At 38.0% G+C, this 22,368-nt stretch overlaps 1 long non-coding RNA gene across 2 annotated transcripts in view; it reads right to left on the bottom strand.

Annotated features, from left to right (window-relative positions):
* Positions 1-1,796: 1,796 nt before the first annotated feature.
* LOC127492015 (uncharacterized) overlaps positions 1,797-22,368 on the bottom strand; it is a 128,366-nt gene continuing 107,794 nt past the window's right edge. For both annotated transcript variants that reach the window (XR_011378636.1, XR_011378635.1), the window contains 2 exons: positions 18,306-18,456; positions 1,797-16,797 (listed from right to left, as the gene is read on the bottom strand). This is a non-coding gene — a long non-coding RNA (uncharacterized lncRNA). The remainder of the gene's footprint in view (positions 16,798-18,305; positions 18,457-22,368) is intronic.

Below are 22,368 nucleotides of genomic sequence, written 5' to 3' on the forward strand. Positions count from 1 at the left end.
TAAAAGATGTTCACACCCTAATCCTTGAACCTGTGTATATGTTACCTTACCAGAGACTTGGTAGGTATTAATTTTAGGAATTTGAGTAACGGTTTATTATTTTGCAATATTTGGGTAGTCCCAGTGCAGTCCACGTGTTCTTGAAAGAAAAGAGCGAGGCAGAGAAGTCAGAGAAGTTGTGACTATGTAAGCAGGAATCGGGGTGAGGAGATTGCTGCATGCGTGGGTCCCCTTAGTCTACTTTCACTTGTAGCCTCTAGAACTTGAGAAATACAAACTTTTTTTTTTTTTTTTTTTTTTTCTGTGAGCTTCAGGAAGGCATGCTGACCTACTGGTACCATTATTATAGCCTAATGAGATCTATTGATTTCATATTTCCAGTATTTTAAGATAATAAACCAGGAGTATTTTAAGTCATAAAGTTTGTGTTAATTTGTTACAGCAGCAACAGACAATTAATATATGTCTTACAAATCAAAGCAAATAAAATTATTACTTCTCATACCTTTGAAAACCATTTTGTCTTTGATTAACCTTACACATTTCATGGTAACCAAAATTCATACATTAGGATAAATGTATTTATTCTACCTTTAAAAGCATGTTCCCCATTATCTCATGTACATGGTTCTGCTTGTTAATATTTTTCCTGGGATTACTTTATGCCTCCATCCCATATCCAAGTTCCAGGTTTGATCCTGGTTCTAGGTCCTGACCTCAACCTCCTACCAATGCAGACCCTGGACAGCAATGGTGATGGTTCAAGTGTTTGGGTTCTGTTCATACAAGTAGGAGACTAGATTGAATACCAGGCCCTTTGCTTCAGCCTGTCCCAGTCCTGGTAGTAGTAGGCGTTTGGAAAGTGAACCAATGAAGCTGAGTACTTTCTCTTTGTCAATGTGCCCTCCCCATCTCTCTTTTTTCTGTCCCTTTACATTTCAAATAAATTAAGTAATTGAAAAAACAATAATAAGCTACATCTATAAATGACTTAAATGAACTAGGTTTATTTCATAAAGTAAGAAAGAGAGACAAAGCTGAATTGTGTTACAACCAAGAATTTTAGCAGATTAGCAAAGTTTAAAAATAAACTTGATGTGATTTTCTTTTGCCAACACATCTTTTGCACCTTTCTAAAAGTGGTAAAAGTATAAATGTTAATTAATATTACTCAAAGGAAAAAAAAGATTGAAAAGTATATTTAAAAAGAGAAGTAGAGGGGCTGGCACTGTGGCATAGCAGCTGAAGCCTCCACCTACAGTGGCGGCATCCCACATGGGTGCCAGTTCATGTCCTGGCTGCTCCACTTCCAATCCAGCTCTCTGCTATGGCCCAGAAAAGCAGTAGGAGATGACCCAAGTCCCTAAGCCCCTGCACCAGTGTGGGAGACCTGGAAGAAGCACCTAGCTCCTGAATTCGGATCGGCCCAGCACCAGCAGTTGGGACCATTTGGGGGTGAACCAGTAGATGGAAGATTTATCTCTCTCTCTCTCTTTCTCTCTCTCTCATTCTCTCTATCTAAGTCTGCCTTTCAAATAAGTAAATAAATCTTTAAAAAGAGAGAGAGAGAGAGAAGTACAAATTCATAGCATAAATATATGTTTCAAAATCAAATATCATTATTCAATCCCACTGAGAAAGTATTGAAATATCCAATACTGTCTAATATCTCAAATTAATAACTCAAAATTTTAAATTACATAAAGTTCTTGAAAATTGTTTAAGCTAACAAAGAAAAAATATCGTACTATATATTATTTTATTGTAATTACTATTTTAGTAGACATAACCGGTTTAACTGTGTCATAATCTTAATATTATATTATGATTCATGCTAGTTTACTTGATCAGATAGCCAATATAAACATTTAGAAAGCTCACATAATTAGCTTTAAAAAACAGATTTATTAAAGGAAATAAAATGTTCATATTTATTATCTTCCACCATGATGTCCTCATGAAAAGATCACATAGCTTTTTAATTTGAACACACACACATGCACACACACACACAATTCTTATATTAGTCTAAGATTTAGAGGCTTGCCTTAACTATATGAACACACATTCTGAAAATAATCTAGCAACTTCTTTAAGAAGGATTGTTTTCCTTAATACCCTGTGTACTTAAAGTATTAACGTTTAGCTTATTCTCTGAGAATTTAAGGAATATTTTATTTACTTAAGGATTTCTTTATCTATATACATCAATGAAAACAGATTTTTTTTTAATTTAAGATATGCTACTATTCAATTTATTAATGCCCTCCAGAGGCAGGAAAGCATTTCATACTTGCGTAAGTGGGGAAATCTTGCATAAAGGTACAAACATGCAGATTCACAGACACATAGACATTGGTAGTTTCAGTTCTACAACATTCTGTACAACAGTAAATATAGAAACAAATTAACTACCCACTCCAGACTTCAAGCATTTTCTTATGCACATGAAATCAGTATTTGATCGGAGCACAGAAATAGTCAAAACAAAAGAGTAGCAAATCAGATTCTCTGTAATCTCTTATCCAAAATAGAATGTTTAAAACCATTTGTCTAACAGAAATCATTGGCCGGCGCCATGGCTCACTAGGCTAATCCTCCGCCTTGCGGCGCCGTCACGCCCGGTTCTAGTCCCGGTCGGGGCGCTGGATTCTGTCCCGGTTGCCCCTCTTCTTCCAGGCCAGCTCTCTGCTGTGGCCAGGGAGTGCAGTGGAGGATGGCCCAAGTGCTTGGGCCCTGCACCCCATGGGAGACCAGGATAAGTACCTGGCTCCTGCCATCAGATCGGTGCGGTGCACCGGCTGCAGCGCACCAGCCGCGGCAGCCATTGGAGGGTGAACCAATGGCAAAGGAAGACCTTTCTCTCTGTCTCTCTGTCTCTCTCTCTCACTGTCCACTCTGCCTGTCAAAAAATAAAAAAATAAAAAAATAAAACATTTGTCCAACAGAAATCATCAAAAGTTCAAATCATAAAGTAAAACCCTAAATACTGTTGCCATCAATGAGGAATAAGACACTAACAATATATGAATGCGAAAGAAAAACAAAACTGGAAAGCAAAAGAGTGGGGATTCTGTGATAGTGGACAGGGAGGTAAGGCTCGAGTTGTATTGCTGGAAATGAATATTTGCTGGGGCCAACTAGTCATGAGGTGCATATTTTGAGACAATGCTCCCTGATAATCCCAAGGTCCTTCCTGAAAGTCAAGGGCTGTTTTACATGTCAGGTTGTTCTGTAGTCAATGCACTGGGAAGATATATGCCTCAGATACAGGTGCAATTGTTGTGCATTGTAGTGAGGATAATGCCTTCTTTTTGGGCAAAGGTAGGACAGCTTTCCGAGGAGTTACATAGAAATATTATTATCTAAAACTGTAGCTCCTCAGCTGTGATAAACACCTACTGTATATGCACAATTTAGCTGGGCCTGTCTCTGCCTGTTCCATGGATGTGGGGATACAAGGGGAACTGATGTAGTTAGGAAGTTTTTTTGCTGCCTACCATGCTGTTGTTTGCTCTGATACAGGGATCTTATATCTTCCCCTTGTATTAATGAAAGTGTGGTCAGCTAACTTATTAAATTGGATGATAAAAATCTCAAACCTTTCACAATTCTTGCTTGTTGCTTTTCTTTAACCATACAATTTCCTTGAGTCCTTTAGGTAAGCATACTTTTGCACTTTTGGGGATACTATCCAAATCTATTAAGTGTAAGTTTCAAAAAAATATCAAAAAACATGATATTCCCACTAACATAAAATGAACATAACTCAGAGATTTTCTTTAATTCATGAATTATTGAAATAACTGTAGATTGGGCCAGCGCTGTTGTGCAGTGCGTAAAGCTGCCGCCTGCAGCACTGACATCCCATATGGGCACTGATTTGAATCCTGGCTGCTCCACTTCCGATCCAGCTCCCTGTTAATGCACCTGGGAAGGCAACAAAGGAAAACCCAAGTGCTTAAAACAAATTAAAAAAAAAAAAAAGAAAGAACTGTAGATTATTGTGACTTCCTCAAAGAATAGTCGAGAAACTACATTTCTAGTAGAAGAATAAGAGTGTGAGCTGAATACAAAACTAGGTAATGCACAATAGAAAAAGACCCCAAAGAGGCCAGAGCTGTAGCTAAGCTTCTGCATGCAACACCTGCATCCCTTATGGGTGCCGATTCGTGTTATGGCTGATTCTCTTCCTATCCAGCTCTCTGCTAACAGCATGGGAAAGCAGTGTAAGATGGCTCAAGTGCTTGGGCCCCTGCACACACATGGAGTACATGGAAGAATCTCCTTGCCCCTGGCTTGGGATAGGCCCAACTCTGGCCATTTGGGAGTGAACCAGTGGATGGAAGACCTTTCTCTCTTCACTCTCCCTCTATCTGTAACTCTGCCTCTCAAATAAATAAATAAATAAATGTTATAACAGCAATAAAAAAGACACCACAATCTTTAGGTCCCTACCAGAATAAAACAATCAAGATATGTTTGCCACTATATACTTACAAAATATGCCAATAAATAAATTTTCAAGTCAAGTGCTTGCCCTGAAAGATAACCTGATAATCCTTCACCAATTTTTATCTTTTAGCTGATGTTTCTTACTTAAGATTGGGAGAATTATGTAGACAAATATATTTAGCCCGCTCAGAAAAGCTCTAGGCAAATAATTCAATGAATTAGATACTAAATTAATGTTATCAATTATTTTGTTCATTAATTTGTATTTTTAAGAAATTCTAGTATAAAATATTCTCTGTTTTTCCGGCAGAAAATAGAGCAGGTTTTTAGCTAATTAATGATCTACTAACAGGATGTTCATGTTGGTAATACTCCCAACATAATAACCACAAAATCTTGTGCCATCTTAATATGTCATTCAGTATTCTTTTATCATTCTAATTCTAGGCGTTAGAAGCACTATTGGAATTCTATTACAACAGTCTCTACTGTCTTCTGTACCAATTATGGTTTCCTAGGTTTCCATTGTATATCATGAATTAACTTATCATGTATGCATAGACTATAGTAAAATTATCCACAGTGGTTCTTAATTCTCTCGAGGAAATAGGTCCACAAAGGCTCAGACAGGAACTGCTACATCAGTAGCATCCAGGGGCTTGTATAAATATAGATATTCTCTGTCTCCACATACATTTCCTTTGTGGGAACTGGGATTTTAGGAGACACAAACGTGCAACTTAGGAAAGCACTGCTGCCCAGTATTCATCTTTAGGTAGAGGGCAGTCCAGAGTCCAATCTTCATTTGAGATACAGTTCCTGTAGCAGTTAATCATGTGGCCTCTGAAACCTGATGACTTTTCCTTAAAACCCAGCTCCAAGGCTGGCGCCACGACTCACTAGGCTAATCCTCTGCCTGGGGCGCCAACACCCTGGGTTCTAGTCCCGGTTGGGGCACTGGATTCTGTCTTGGTTGCTCCTCTTCCAGTCCAGCTCTCTCCTGTGGCCTGGGAATGCAGTGGAGGATGGCCCAAGTGCTTGGGCCCTGCACCTGCATGGGAAACCAGGCTCCTGGCTTCAGATCGGCGCAGCGCACGGGCCGTAGCAGCCATTGGGGGGTGAACCAACGGAAGGAAGACCTTTCTTTCTGTCTCTTTCACTCTCATTGTCTAACTCTGCCTGTCAAAAAAACAAACAAACAAACAAAAAAAAAAAAAAACAGCTCCAACATTTAACAGTGTATGACTTCCACAGGTAAAACAATCTTGTGGTACTTTAGTTTCTCTATCTATAAGATGTGCAAAAAAGTAAGTTACCTTCAATCCATAGGATTGTAGAATGAATTTCTTTTACATAAATGTTTTAAATCAGCACCCATCATGAATAAGTTCTCAAAAAATGAGAACTACTTTTTTATTCCCATGTTTTGAACACAACAATCAAAAACTTTGAAATTATATTTACAGTCATATAAGTCTACTTATTTTCATTCTAAAATGGTTTTATGTAATTTTCAGTTGCTATAATATTAGACTTACTGAATTAAAAAGTACACATCCACCTTTCGGCATCACCCGTAACCTTGCAATAGGGGAATTAATAAGTTAGTTAACAATTTTATCTATTAAAGGAGAAGATTTGGGGATCCAAAAGAACTTAACCCAGGGGAAAGATTAATTATAAAGCTTGGAAATATGAATGTAAGTTTAGATAGGACTTATTCTGCAGTAGAGAAGGCTTTATAATAATCTGTTTAAAATGCCTTATATTACCACAAGACTGTCACAGTCATAAATACAAGAGAGACTTGATTTCTTATGACCTGTATTCCAGAGTAATTAGGCAGAAAGTTATTTCCTGCTTTAGGAATAATCCCTCCACCTCTGATTCCATGATACCATGACTATCTGATTTTTCAGTATCTTTCTTAATGTTCTTTTTGCAGTTTTTGAAAAATCATTCATTCTTAGTTTCTTCAAAAAGTAAAATATTTGTATATTCTAAAAAAAATATTACTGGATACAACTTAAAATAAAAACCACTGCTTAAAATGACAACCCATAATATCCTGTTCCAATTCTTTGAACCCTATCTCTTCTTCTTGGTGGACTATTTCAAAAGTACTTGTTAGCTTAATCCATAAAATTAAATGAGATTTATACACTATTGCTTGATGCGTCCGTTTCGGTTCCTTAGCTTTATTTTCATATCACTATAACAACCTATTTACTATTTATCATCAGTATCCACACACCAGATTTAAATCCTTAAAAAGCAGAGACATTTGTCCCTTTTACTCATTGCTATTTTCCCAGTAGTAAAAATGTGCTTGGGGGCCAGTGCCGTGGTTCAGTGGGTTAAAGCTGTGGCCTATAGGGCTGGCATCCCTTATGGGCTCCAGTTTGAAACCTGCTGCTCCACCTCTGATCCAGCTCTCTGCCAAGGTGCCAGGGAAAGCAGCAGAGAATGGCCCAAGTACTTGGGTCCCTGCACCCACATAGGAGTCCTGGAAGAAGCTCATGACTCCTGGCTTTGGACTGGCCCAGCCCTAGCCTTTGTGGCCTTTTGGGGAGTGAACCAGCAGATAGAAGATCTAGCTCTCTTTCTCTCGCTCCTTCTCTCACTGTAATTCTACCTTTCAAATAAATAAATAAATTTTTAAAAGAAAGAGAGAGAACTGTGATTGGCACTTAAACCCAACATTGTTAAGACATAATGACGGCCAGCGCCGCGGCTCACTAGGCTAATCCTCTGCCTTGCGGCGCCTGCACCCCGGGTTCTAGTTCTGGTCGGTGCGCCGGATTCTTTCCCGGTTGCCCCTCTTCCAGGCCAGCTCTCTGCTGTGGCCCAGGAAGGCAGTGGAGGATGGCCCAAGTCCTTGGGCCCTGCACCCCATGAGAGACCAGGATAAGTACCTGGCTCCTGCCATCGGATCAGCGCCGTGTGTCGGTCGTAGCGCACCAGCCACAGCGGCCATTGGAGGGTGAACCACTGGCAAAGGAAGACCTTTCTCTCTGTCTCTCTCTCACACTGTCCACTCTGCCTGTCAAAAAAAAAAAAAAAAGACATAATGAGTAAATAGATAAAAAATGCCTACATATCACTGCCCAGTTTACTGTCTGATTTGTTATGAAGAAGGTATATTTCTTATTTATCTTTTTTTTGCATTTTCTGTGCATATAAACTATCAAAACTAAATGTCTTACTTCTTGAACCAGAATTGCCTGTTTTTTATAATGATTGAATCCCTCAATTTTCTTAAAAAAAAATGCTACCTCTTCCTTGATTATAGATGATGCTTCTGAAATGATGTAATTCAAGTTTTTGGTCTTCATTTTGATAGCTCATTTATGTATGTCTTTATTTAAGGGTATAAATTTTGACATGTACATTATTGTATTCAACTACTTCAGTGATAATTCCACTTAGCTATCTAAAAGTAAATGCAAGTGTCTTGTTTAAAAATATTTACAGATGAGGTTTCAAAGTTTGGAGTATTTGTTACGATGTTGCTTCTTTAGGTCAATTACTAAAAATATATCTCTATATTTTCTCTTTTTTATTGCTACTGCAAACAACTCTGACAAAAGCTTTCATTATATATTGCTTGCCTACTAATTCATATGTATCATTCACACTACAATCAGATTGTTGCACCAACTTTGACAAAAGTTGCATTTAGTTACAAATTCCAGTTATGCCATATATTCAAATTATTTTTCAGGTTTTATCTATCAATGCTGTCATGTACATCAAGTAAAATAAAAGTTAAAATCATAACGAATTTCTCAAGTATAGCACCATGCACTAAGTCTTAAGGGCATGGTTACTTTAAGAAATTCTGTTAGACTCCATGTCAATCACATGTAAGGAAATTTCTTCTACAGTACTAGGTATTTGTCATTATGTTTAAATCATAATCCATCTTGAAATTACTTTTGTACACAAAATTGGGAGAGTATTACTTTTTAAAAATAGAGGATAACAGATAAGTCTGAAATTTGGAAGGGTCTGAATATTGCTCTATTTGCACATCCATTACCTTTGAAAATTAAGGAAGTGGATCCAGAGGAGATGAGTCTTTAAATTTCTCCTGAGCAATTCATTATCTCTAACTCCAAAGGCAGATGCTATGCAATAATAAAGCTGAAATTCTGTAGAAATTTTAAAAAATATTTACATGCATTGTTTTCTAAAAATAGTTTTCTCCTTCACATTTAGTGACTAGTCATCCTTTCCCTAGTATTCTGCAAGGCAACTTGTTATTTAAGCATGTTTTCATATAAACAAAGTTACCTATTCTTTTTAATTGCTTTCTTTTTGTTTTTATATTAATTTTTAATTTGATTTTATTCACATTGAAAATGTTGTACTTTGTAATATTTTTGACATCTTAATACCAGATTCCTCCCTCTACTGGTTTCTTCCTGTTTTATTTCCTCATTCCCTCCCAGAAAGCTCCATGTCTTACGCTTTTTCAGTGGATCAAACCATTATTTTTAAATTACCGTTTTCTTACAAGAGATGTCTAGGATTTAGTCACACAGGCACAGAAGAAACAGAACTGAAAACTACAATTCATACAATCTGGATCAGCACAAAGAGGAAAATCTAAGTTGTAGAGCCAAAGACCAGAGCACAAGCAGTTCTTAAACACCAGAGTCCTTTCAAAATCTAGGGCTGCACTGAACAATGATATCTGGAGCAGTAGTTCATCTTTTGAAACTTTATCAAAAACGACCTGATTCCAAACCATTCCTATCGTAATTTGGCTCGCCAGCAGTTCCACATTCTAGCTACTGCTGTCTAGTCCCTAATTTTCCCTATCCCTACATCTTGGATTTAAGTCATACCTCCTGCCACTTTTACTGGATGATCTCAAGCATAAAGCCTTTTTCTTCTGAAAAGATGAGTGTCTACCAGCTGATATTCCTTTAAGTTGATTTTGTGCCCATGGGGCAACCAAACTATTTGGTTAGTTGACAAAGTATTACCTGGTAGGAAGAGTTGCCTTGCTTCTTTTTATTTCATTTTAAAGTTTGTTTATTTGTTTGAAAGGAAGAATGAAAGAAGATGGAAGAGAGAGAGAAGAGAAAGATAAATCCATCTTCCATCTACTGGTTCACTCCTCAAATACTCCAAAAGCCAGGGTTGAGCCAGGCTGAAACCAGGAATATGGAACTCCATTCAATTTTCCCACCTGGGTGTCAAGGCTCCGAGGACTTGGGTCATCATCTGCTGCTTCCAAGACTTGTTAGCAGAGAGCTGAATAGGAAGCAAAGGATTTGGTGCTCAAGCCAGCACTCCAATATGGGATGTGGGTGTCCTAAGTGGTAGCCTAACTGGCTGTACCACAACAGTTGCCCTGCTTTACTTTCTTACTTTGTAAGTGTCCTGAGTATTTTTGACACTTGACACTTTCCGAGAAAGTTTACAAACAGTTAGGTATCATGAAAGAAACTTTTTGTAATTTATTAGAAATTGAGCTTAATTCATGGTTCAAAACTAGGGGAATTGATGAATTATAACATTTAGTAATATTATTCATATACATTATGTTATTTTTCCACTTTTCAGATTTTATAAAATATTGAAATATTCAGAACATGAATAAATTAATTGATAACTTAGACTAACAACCCAACTATCACCAGTGGAGCATATAAAAATATGTGACTTCTTTAAATGGGTCTCTGTACAGCAGGAAAAATAAAAAACTATAATTATGTATTTGAGTATAAAGTAATCTCAAATAATAATATTGAACAAGAAAAATAAATTTCTGGGAAAAATATATTGAAATTTACTATGCTTCTGACCATATTTAGGTCAGAATCTGGCAATCTTGACTCCAGAATAATTTCTGACAAAGTTTTTCCTTTGATTTTTGCAAGTATACACAAATGCAAACATAAGAGCATTTACACAAAGTTCAAATATGGGTATAACTAATTTGTATAAGCTTAGTAATCCATACAGACAGAGCTACATAGGTATGTGTATACATACATGTATATATGTACCAAAATGTGAATACGTATTATCACAGAGTAGTAAGTTTTCATGAGGATAAAGAGCAGTGAAAACAGGATCAAAGAGCAGGATACATTCTTCTTATATATATTTACGTCTAGTATGGGTGGTATACATACACACACACACACAATAATCATGTACTGTTTTCAGTCTAATTTCACAATTAAAAATTAAAATTTAGCCAATTATTTACATAATTTTTAATATTTGTTTTTCTTGAGATAGATATAAATTATCCTAGAAAGAAGGAAAAATGAAATTTAGGTAGAATTTTCTGGGCTATTAATATATTGGCAGGTCAAAGAATGTGGAACAGATTGGATTCTATTGCCTTCTTTGAAGATAGCATTATATACAAAGAAGGCCAGCTTTGGCCCAGAACAGTCTTTAGGTCAAATTAATTATCTTTTGGGTTAAGAGAACTTGGTAGAAATTTGTAAACAGAGGCATGAAGCTTCTTTTTCTGTCGTTATTAGCTCAACATTTTGCAACTTAGTATTCATAGATTCTGTTCTTCATTCAAAATGATGAATAACATGATAAATGAAAGGCAGAAAAAAATTAGTGGCATTGTATTATGATAAATATCCAATTAGGGCAAATGTCAACTACACATGCACTACCTGCTAAGTCTAAAATCAAAATTGAAATCTGAATTTGATGTTTCAGACAGGGTTGTTTACAGAAATATAATTAAAACCAGAATCTTCTTTTAACTCGGGAAATCTCTCCAAGAAAATAGTAAAGAAAATGTTTTATTGTTGAATAAGCATGATATCAGAATATGATGTACATTATAGAGTATCTGCTAAGAGAATGAAAAAAAAACAGAAAGAAATCTCCCTTTTTATATAACCACAAAACAATTTGCATAGATTTAAAACACGAAGACTTGTTGATACTATTTTTTACACAAGTTCTTTATAGATGCAACTAGTAATTCAGATAATCTTCTATATTAGTAACTGAGTTTGCCCAGATAAAATTTTCTTATGTTTATATCAGATGTTTAACTTCCCACTGGAGTTAGACATCTCCTACCCTACCATATAATGTAGGAGATAGTGGCTTTTTTTTCCCTCCGTGTTTGCATTTCAGAGAACTAGCTCCTGTCTTCTAGAAAAAAAGATATTCCTAGGCCATCATAATGACAAAAGATCAGCCAACAAAAACATACCTATTCTCAAAATAACTTATATGTATTTCAGATAGTTGAGAAAGTACTGAGGAGTTTTCTGAGATAAGGACCTTAAATAGAAGGAAAATGAAATGCTTCCTTAGTTGCCCTACATTTACCAAATAAAATAAAGGAATTGCAAACAATTTGATTTCAGATAACACAAGACTAAACCATGCCACATTTGGGATAAATCTGGTAACTCTGGCAGGCTTGTTCCCAGGATAAATACTGGCATGGTACCTAGAAGAAAACAAACTTATCCTCAAGCTCACTCAGTTGTGTCAGACAGATGGTCTTTCAGCAACACCCAGAAGATTCCAGGCTCAGATTTTAAACACAGATTTCTATTTACTAAGATTTTAAAAATTATTTATTTGAAAGTCAGAGTTAGAGTAAGAGGGAGAGTGATCTTCCATCTGCTGGTTCTCTCCCAAAGTCACTGCAACAGAATGAGGCAACTAGAACTCCATCCAGGTACCTCAGCACATTAGTGGGAGCACTGTCGGGCAATGAGCAAAGCTGTTGACTGCCCACGTGGGAGATCCACTTGAAGCTCCTGGCTTCTGCCTTCAGTATGTCTCAGCCCTGGCCTTTGAGTACATTTGTACATTTGGGGGATGAAGAGCCAGTGGATGGAAGATTTCTCTCTCTCTCTCTTTCTCACTCTCTCTCTATCTCCCCTTCTGTCTGTAACTTTGACTTTCATTTATATAAATCTTTTTTTAAAGATTTTCTTAATTTATTTGCAAGGTAGAGTTACAGACAGTGAGACAGAGAGAAAGGTCTTCCCTCCTTTGGTTCACTCTCTAAATGGCCGCAAAGGCTGGAGCTCCCATGTGGGTGCAGGGGCCCAAGGACTTGGGCCATCTTCCACTGCTTTTTCAGGCCACAGCAGAGCACTGGATTGGAAGAGAAGCAGCCAGGACTAGAACCGGCACCCATATGGGATGTTGGTGCTGCATGCAGAGGATTAACCTACTGTGCCACAGCGCCAGCCCCCATATAAATAGATCTTAAAAAAAAAAAAAAAAAAGAATTTATAGGCAGTTAGGAAAGCCCCTCTGGGAATAAGGAACCAGGTGATTATATGAAACCTGCCATCTACTGATGAGACAAAAAGCATTTCCCCAAGAAAATAAAAGATTTATAGGGAACACGGTGGGTTTCATATCCAGAGGTAACCATATGAGAAAGTAAGCTCTGGCATCATACCAGAACACACCACACAGTAGCAAGTCTCAAGCACTTAGCAACTGCTCATGTAGGCATAACCTGCTTTAAGTGGTCTGGTAAACAATATTTCTCAACTATCACATCCTCCACGTGGTTGACTTGGTAACTTTGGTCACATCCGTGACCTAAGAGACACAGAAAAAAAAACAAAGTAGGCCCCTGACATATTGAAACTATATGTAGAAGAGTTAATTAACATGAACTCTCTATAAAAGTTTCCAATACCCAGATCTTCACAGACCTGTCCTTGGTAACAGGAGTCTTGATTGTCAATTCTCTATAAAGTCTACCTCTCAATAAAACTATTGCTTGGTTCACTACCAGCCCCCACACATCTTATTATCCCCATCATAATTCTTCATCCCTGTGAGACAATAAACCAGCTCTAAATTCTGGTAGCATTAGCAGAAACGCTGGGTCAGAAATGGAGCAGCACAAACCCAGATTGTCACTCATCTGGGATGTCGGCATCTCAGGCCCCACTGCACTGCTTTTTCACTTAGACTTCTTATTTATTTATTTATTTGACAGGCAGTGTTAGACAGTGAGGGAGGGAGAGAGAGAGAGAGAGAGAGAGAGAGAAAGAGAGAGAGAGGAAAGTGAAAGGTCTTCCTTTGCCGTTGGTTCACCCCCCAGTGGCTGCTATGGCCGGCGCACTGCGCCGATCTGAAGCCAGGAACCAGGTGCTTCTCCTGGTCTACCATGCAGGTGCAGGGCCCAAGCACTTGGGCCATCCTTCACTGCCTTCCCGGGCCACAGAAGAGAGCTGGACTGGAAGAGGAGCAGCCAAGACAGAATCCGGCACCCCGACTGGGGTTAGAACCCTGGGTGCCGGCAGAGGATTAGCCTAGTGAGCTGTGGCGCTGGCCTCACTTAAACTTCTTTTGTGAGAGTTCTTATACATGTCAGTTCATAAGGGGAGAAAGCAAGCAAAGACAGGTCAACCTGGGGAGTCTGCAAAACACTTCACACAAAGAACCTTGCAAAAATACTACAGACATGTAAAAATCTTTTGGGATGGAGATCTTAGAAGGGTAGGAGTGGGGTTTGAACCAAATCACAAAATAAACAAAAGCCATTTAAATTATGCAATTATTGCAAGTAAGTTTAAATGCCCATGCTTTTTTTGCACACTGAAAGCATCCTAATACAGCCTGATTTTTATTCCTGTGAAGATGAAAAGGCTAATGAATTACTAACAGTCCATCCCAGGCTCAGCGCAGCTTACACCTGTTCTTTGATATGAAACTAGAACTGTTGTTTACAAACCTTGATCACTTAAACCCACAATTATTCTCAAGACTTGGCTCAAAAATATTTATTTCATTTGTATTTCTAAAGCTTTGCCTCACTGATCTTAGCAATTGCTATTATTTCAAGCCAAAAACACCTCTGTTCTCTTTCCTCTTATAGGTAAGAAATACAGAGGCTACTGAGCAGCTTGTTCTTGTAAGTCTTTGTGATTTTGCTTCTTAGCTTTCAATTCAATTTTTAATAAAAGTTCATTTTGACGCTTTTGAGGTTTACATGAAATTACCTTAAACACACACACACACACACACACACACAATGGGAAGGGCATTTAGCCTAGTACTTAAGGTGCTCGTGTCTCACATCCAAATGCTGGGCTTCACGCCCAATACCAGCTCCTGAAGCCAACTTCCTGCTAAGGCAGACTCTGGAAGGCAGAGGTGATTGCTACAATGGCTGTCCTGCTGCCCATACGGAGACCTAGATTGAGTTCCTGGCTCCTGGCTTCAGCCAAACCCAGGCTTGGCCATTATGCATATTTGGGGAATAAACTTGCAGATGAGAGCTCAGTCTCTTTCTGTGTTATCATTCTGTCTCTCTTTCCTCACAAATAAATAATTAAGTAATAAAACACACTATTATCAACATGTAACCTTTACTGGCATAACAAATAAAAACTGGATTTTCTTATTCTCATCAATGGAACATATGAAGAGATTATGAAGGCCATAAATAAATCTTTCAAGGCATAACCTTCAGAAACCTCTTTATTTAATTAAGCTACAATGAAAAGAAAAAATAGTATATAAATCATCAACTCATATTTCCCAGCTAAACTTGTACACATGCAATATGTACTCATATATTCTACTCTGGCCAGGGATGCCACAGTAGTTGGAAAGTTTCCATGCCTCAATAGCATACACATTAAATTGATTGATCACTTAAGCCATCTCCTGCTTCCTTTGATCTCCCATCATTTGCTGGAGTGCCTGATGACTGACATTGCCAGCAGGAGCATATCACTAGACAGAGTGCTAGCCTTGAGAAACGGGGAAAAGAAACAAAAAGCTGTCCGTCAACTATACGTGATCAAAAAGCCGTATTTTACAGGCATATTATCACTGTCAAATAAATGAATAGTTAAGTGAAATAAATACGATCTGAAATTAGAGTAGAAAAGATATTTTACAACTTAAATTTTAAAAGACAGAATAATGCTAAGGATAAAATTATTTATGAATGCCACATTATTTTACAGTCCAAAGCATAGAAACAATTTTCAGATAACTCATATCTGCACTCTTGTGTAATATTTATGCAGCTTGGAAGCTGTGTAGTTTGTTGTTAATGATTTAACACTCTTGCTTTTTTTTTCTTTTTCCTCTGACTAAAGCAACAAACAGGAGCTAGCATAAGATCAGAGCATCTTGGCTCACCATATCTGAATATAACTATCAATCAATCATGTTTTCTTATCAGTTACATCAATTACCTCCCACTGCATAGGAAGGAAAATAAATTACACCATCTGGATCTCTTTGAACAGCATGAACTTAGAGGGTAGTTTAAGATGTAGTTTATGGTTTAATGCTCTGCTTTTGTTCATTATGATCCATAGCAATGATCTGAGATAGCAGCCTACTGCTATGTTTAATTACAACCCAAACAAGGGCGGATTAAGGAACATTATCAAAATTACCAAGTAAGTAACAGTCTCTTCTCTGCGGTTCCTAATACTATAATGTCATTTCCCAGGCTAACTCTCTTGTCCTAAAACTCTCAACATGCTCAGCCTCAGACTCTGTGCTCAAATATCTCAAGTTTTGAAAAAAAAAAATTTATATTCCCTAATCTTTTCACAGAAGAAAAAGTTTTTTGCAGTTTTCCCTTCTATATTAATAGATGCAATGTTATATGTAAAAGACATTGTTTCCCTCTTGCACTGGAGTAACAAGCACTTTGACCTAACAGGTCTTTGCCCCTCCAATGGCTGAGATTAAACCGAACTGCAGTGACAAGCTGTTTGTGCAGAAACACTTACACTAATGAAAGAAGCTTGTATTGAACCTTGAAATCTCAGAGTGCAATTCCCAAGGGAGTTGTTGCCAACCTTTTATCCCCAGCACCTTCCCTTTAACTAACTCTTCTGGCGACTCAGCTTTTTGTGTGTCAAGTGCCTGAGCTCCCCCTCTTCCCTCTGCCCTTCAGGAGCCCTCATCATCTTAATTGTGTTGAGTTATTTGACTTTCCCTACTCAGAAAACTCTTTCTCTCTTCTGTTGCTTTCATGCTGCATTCTAACCTGGGTTCAGCACATTTTAAAGTTATCTGATTAAAACCCAGTGAAACTAAACACAAGGGAGAGAACAGAATATAAAAGAAGCCAGATAACCTAAAGGAGATCAATTTAAATCTGTTTTTAAGGTTATTAATAATATGGAGCTTGCCTTCTGCCTATTTTAACGCACCTTATGGGAGCTGCAGCAAGGGGCCAGCAGGAATGTTTCTCTTTGATAGGTTTTGTCTTTGAGCACCTCTGCCATCCATCTGGAACATCTCAGTTTCAGTGGCTGTCACATTACTTCTTCGGTGCCTTTCAGTTTTCTTGGTCCTTCCTAATTTCTGGAAAACTAGTGCTATCTTAGCAGGGAAACAAAAAGGAGGGCAACAGCCTATTTAAGACGTCATTCTCAATGGAGCAATAAAACTTATTCAAATCTGCATAACTTGAATCAGTGGTGTCTCATCACAAGCTTAAGATTCTGATTCCTCCCATGAAAGATAATATTAAAAAAAGAATCTGTAAACACAGAAAAAGCTTCTTATCTTTTTTCCCAGCACTTTAGAGCCTTAGAATAATTTCCCACTTAATCTTAGAAAAATTTTCTTACATATTCAATATAAATAAAAGGAACACTGATGCATTATAAATATGAACAATGTGAGCAGAACTGCTAAGAAGGTAGTCATTGTCCACAGAAGACGAATGAACCCTACCCTTGAAGGCCACATGGTTGTGCAATTTTTATGGCTATCTGAAGAAAGCATATTGCTTTGGATAACAATAAACTGGTTTGCATTATTATCTCATTAGGCGTGTTCATTTTAAAGTTTTGTATATTTAGTTTTGTGTTGTTCATATGGGAGAGCTTGTGGGACTGGGCCCCGTACCACATACTAACAGCAGTTGCATACCATTCCTAGCAAAATTCTGGTAATCCATGATCCTGCAGAATAAGTCATAAAGAAACAGAAACTAGGCCAAACTTGAAGGACTCTATTTTTTTTTTTTTTTTGACAGGCAGAGTGGACAGTAAGAGAGAGAGAGACAGAGAGAAAGGTCTTCCTTTGCTGTTGGTTCACCCTCCAATGGCTGCCGCGGCCGGCGCGCTGCGGCCAGCGCACCGCGCTGATCCGATGGCAGGAGCCAGGAGCCAAGTGCTTTTATTCTTATATATTTATTTAAAATTTGTTTGTATGTACTCCCTAGAGAAACTGATTAGAGATGATACTTTTTAGAATACATCATTTTTTAAAATATAATGTAACAGTGAAGACTTTGTTGTTGAGCAGATTAAGCTGCAACTCAGTACTCACATCCCATATCAGGTGTCTAGTTCAAGTCCTGCTTCTATGTCTTCCCATCTACCTTTTTACTAAGAGGCAGCAAATACCAGCCCAAGTACTTGAACTTCTGCCACCCAAATGAGAGACCTAAAAAAGTTCTTGACCCCTGGCTTCAGCCAGACCAAACTCTGGTTGTTGTGAGCATTTGTGGGGTGAACAAGTGGAAGGAAGATTTCTCTCTCTCTCTCTCTCTCTCTCTCCCCCCCTCCCTCTCACTTTCACTCTCTCCCTGTTGCTCTTGCTCGTTCTCCTGCTCTGATTCACACTGCCTTTCAGATAAATAAATACATCCTTGAAAAAAATATAACACACAGGATTATCCGAATAGAGCAGACAAAGATGTTATGACAGAATGTGTGTTTATTTCAAATGATTTGGGGCTGGCATAGTGGCTCAGTGGGTTTCCCCGATACTTACAATGTTGATGTCTCATATTGGAGAGCCATTTGAGTCCCAGCCAGTTTCCTGTCCAGCTCCCTACTAATGTATCTGGGAAAGCAGCAAAAAAGTTATCTAAGTACCTGGAACTCTGCCACCATGCAGGAGACTTGGAGTTCCTGGCACTTGGCTTTGGCCTGTCCCAGTCGAGGGTGTTGTAGCCATTTCGGAAGTGAACCGGTTAGTGATGATCTCTCTCTCTTCTCCCCATCATCTGCCCCCATGTCATTCTGCCTTGAAAATAAATAAATAAATCTTTTTTAAAAAATTAAAACAAAATGTCAACAAGTTTGACTAAAAGCTTCTTCTAAAATGCTGTTTATTAGATATGGATTGTTATTGTACATTTCATTTAATTTTATTTAAGAATTATTTGTATTTTATGATAATCCGTTGTAGAGTTGTCAAAGCAACATAAATGTTAATCAAATAAATATTTTAAAAAAGGTTTAATCAAGTGTTATTAATCATTTTTGCACAGTTTTACTCTAGATGCATGTGTGTAATTATTTGATACCTAAAATATTCTTTCATTTGTTGGATTGTCTGTTTGGCATTTTTTAGCCTGAATTACAATCATTTTCTGCTGAGATAATTTGCAAAAAAATATCTACTGCATTCATTTACAAGAGATTTTGAGGGCAGAGTTTATAAAAATTGAGAACAATGATTTTTAGAGAGAAAACACTACCCCTTGGACACACTAGAAATGCTTCTCAATTTTGCTGCTACCATGAAAATTCCAACTCACACTCAATAAAAGATGTCCTTGAAGTAGCCCTTCACTGTAACAGATGGCACTCAATTTGGTCATTTCTACAAGAGATATCAATTTGTCTCCCAAAATGATGAGAATGCTGACAACATAGAAAGCATACAAGGCCAAGCGTGTATGAATCAAATGCACTGTAAGGTGGAATAAAGGTATTCAAAAGAGCTCATTATGAAACTGACTTTTCCAGGCCCAGAAAAAAAAAATGTAATTCAAGATTTTTTTCTTCCTCATTCTATGAAACTGGTATGTAGGTGTGTATGTATAAGCAGAGTAGGTCATACTTAGAGAATTAAAGCAAAGCGGGAGAATAAGCCCAAGGTTAATGGGGATGACTGGAATTGTGTAATCATCTAATAATTAGCTAAAGTCTGGGTTAGGAATTCACTATTAACTGTCACCTTGATGTGGCAAACCTTCCAGCAAAACAGAAGCAAATTGTAGAACCTTCCCTTAACATTCAAAACCTCACTCAACTAAGAGAAAAATACTGTGTGACACAAGGTCAATACTTCCTTTCCATTTCCTATACACGGTATTACACAGTTTAATTCTACCTGTAATAAAAGTAGGCAGAACTCTTTGACCTGGCCATGCTCAATCACGTTATCCATATGTTAAGAATAGACTACTATGGATTTAGCAGTTTTAAATTATTACTCTTACTTTGATTTAGTCTCATCTCGCCTCCCAAGCTAAAATTTTTTCCTTATTAAAATATAAATATGTATGCAACAGAATATATTAAAACTAATTTAAACTACTATAAAATATTAATGCACATAAATGTATGCAGACATAGGGTATATGTGTATACATATATATTCAAAACATATATAATTATAGGATGATTTTCTTTGAATATCTTTTTTATGTATTTATTTTATTTTATTATTTGAAAAGCAGAATTAAAGAGAAGTAAGGAGAGAGTGGCACAGATATCTTCCGTCTGCTGTTTCACTCACCAAATGGCTGTAAAAGCCAAGGCCAGGACAAAGCCAGGAGTCTAGACCTCCACCCAGGTCTCCCATGTGGCTGTAGGGGCCCAAGCTCTTGGACTATCTTCTGCTGCTTTCCCAGGGGCATTAGCAGGCAGCTGGATTGGAAGTAGAGCAGCTGGTACAGAAACCAGCCCCTGTTTGAGTAAGTTAACAGCTTATTAGGAAACACCTATAAGCCAAACAAACTAGTTATGTCTATATTTGAATACACCATTGTATTAAACTGAATAAGAGCTCAGATGCCAAGACATGAACAAGGGATAAGAGAAACACATAATGCTGATGTTTAAGTCAATCATTTTTTCACCTCTTAAAAATATGTCTATTAACCTAAATCTATTTTAAAGACTATTATGCTCAGTCAAATGAGCCAGTCTCAAAAAGTCAAGTCTTGTAAGTCTTCTCTGATACATGGTGGTTTATATAGAATGAAACTGACATCTTATGATTTGACTATTGTTTTAGCCCTTGTCTATACTCCTGTGGAACAGTGGTCATTCTGTTTTTTACTTGTTGAACATCATGGTTAGTGGAGCTTTAATAAAACTGTGATTATAAAGTAAATTGAAATTATGTTAGTGTAAAAAATAAAGGAAAAGAAATGAAGGAAGGAAGGAAGGAGAGTGGATTGCAGGAGGGAGAGAGAGGGCTATGGTTATCTTCTTAGAATTATGTCTATGAAATACATGAAATTGGTTGTCTTGCGCCTGCATCCCATATGGGCGCTGGTTCTAGTCCTGGCTGCTCCTCTTCCAGTCCAGCTCTCTGCTGTGCCCTGGGAAGGCAGTGGCCTAAGTGCTTGGGCCTCTGCACCCACATGGGAGACCAGGAAGAAGCACCTGGCTCCTGGCTTCGGATCAGCGCAGTTCCGGCCATGGTGGTCATTTTGGGGGTGAACCAATGAAAGGAAGACCTTTCTCTCTGTCTCTCTTTCTCACTGTCTATAACTCTACCTGTCAAATTAATTAATTAATTAATTAAAATAAAAAATAGAAAATTATTTTTAAAAAAGAGTTTGATAAAATCATATAATGGGGCAGAGATTTGTCATACTGATTGAGAAGCCCATATTAGAGTACCTGAGTTTTATTCCTGGATTCACCTCGGGCTCATGACTCCAACTTCCTGTGAATGCAAACTCTGGAAGGCAGTGATGATGGTCCAAATAATTAGTTCCTGCCATCCACATGGGGACATAGATTGAATTCCAACCTCCTAGGTTTCACTTTTGGTCTAGCCTTGGCCATTTTGGGCATTTGAGCAGTGACCCAGAAGATAGTTCGTTCTTTCTCTCTCCCTCCCTCCCTCCCTCTCTCTCAGATTATTCAATTAAAGATATCAAGAAGACATGAAAATTTATAAGCACAAGTCTATTTTTTCATAGATCTATACCCAAAGGCAAATGAAATGTGAGTAAAACTATTCATCACACACATCTGGTCCTGCTAAAGAAAATGAGTTTTGTGAGGGCCAGTGCCATGGCATAGTGGGGAAAGCATCCGCCTGCAGCGTCAACATCCCATGTGGGCACCTGTTCAAGTCCCAGCTGCTCCACTTCTTTTTTTTTTTTTTTTTTTTTTTTTTTTTTTTTTTGACAGGCAGAGTGGACAGTGAGAGAGAGAGACAGAGAGAGAAAGGTCTTCCTTTGCCGTTGGATCACCCTCCAATGGCCGCCGCTGCAGCCGGCGCACCGCGCTGATCCGATGGCAGGAGCCAGGATCCAGGTGCTTTTCCTGGTCTCCCATGGGGTGCAGGGCCCAAGCACCTGGGCCATCCTCCACTGCACTCCCTGGCCATAGCAGAGAGCTGGCCTGGAAGAGGGGCAACCGGGACAGAATCCGGCACCCCGACCGGGACTAGAACCCGGTGTGCTGGCGCCGCAAGGTGGAGGATTAGCCTATTGAGCCACGGCGCCGGCTTCCACTTCTGATCCAGCTCTCTGCTATGGCCTGAAAGCAGTATAAAATGGCCCAAGTGCTTGGGCTTCTGCACCCCCATGGGAGACACAGAAGCAGCTCCTGGCTCCTGGCTTTGGATTGGCCTGGCTGTAGCCACTGCAGCCATTTGAGGAGTGAACTAGCAGATGAAAGATTTTTCTCTCTGCCTTTGCCTCTCTGTAATTATGCCTTTCAAATAAATAAATAAATCTTTAAAAGAAAATAAGTATGTAGCCCACTAGTTCAATGATAGACTGAAAAAATATGAATGCAAAAATTAGCCAGAATATGTTAAATTTCACAAGAAACTGATTTGTTCAGATTTAAGTGACCAGATTTTCTTAAATTCTATGTCATGAATTTACTCTTCAAAACTGTTTTTGCATTGTAAGGAACTTGAAAATATTCATATTGATACAACAACCTTGGATTTTTT

This window comes from Oryctolagus cuniculus, chromosome 9, assembly GCF_964237555.1.
Source record: "Oryctolagus cuniculus chromosome 9, mOryCun1.1, whole genome shotgun sequence".
In the NCBI taxonomy this organism is placed as follows: domain Eukaryota; kingdom Metazoa; phylum Chordata; class Mammalia; order Lagomorpha; family Leporidae; genus Oryctolagus; species Oryctolagus cuniculus.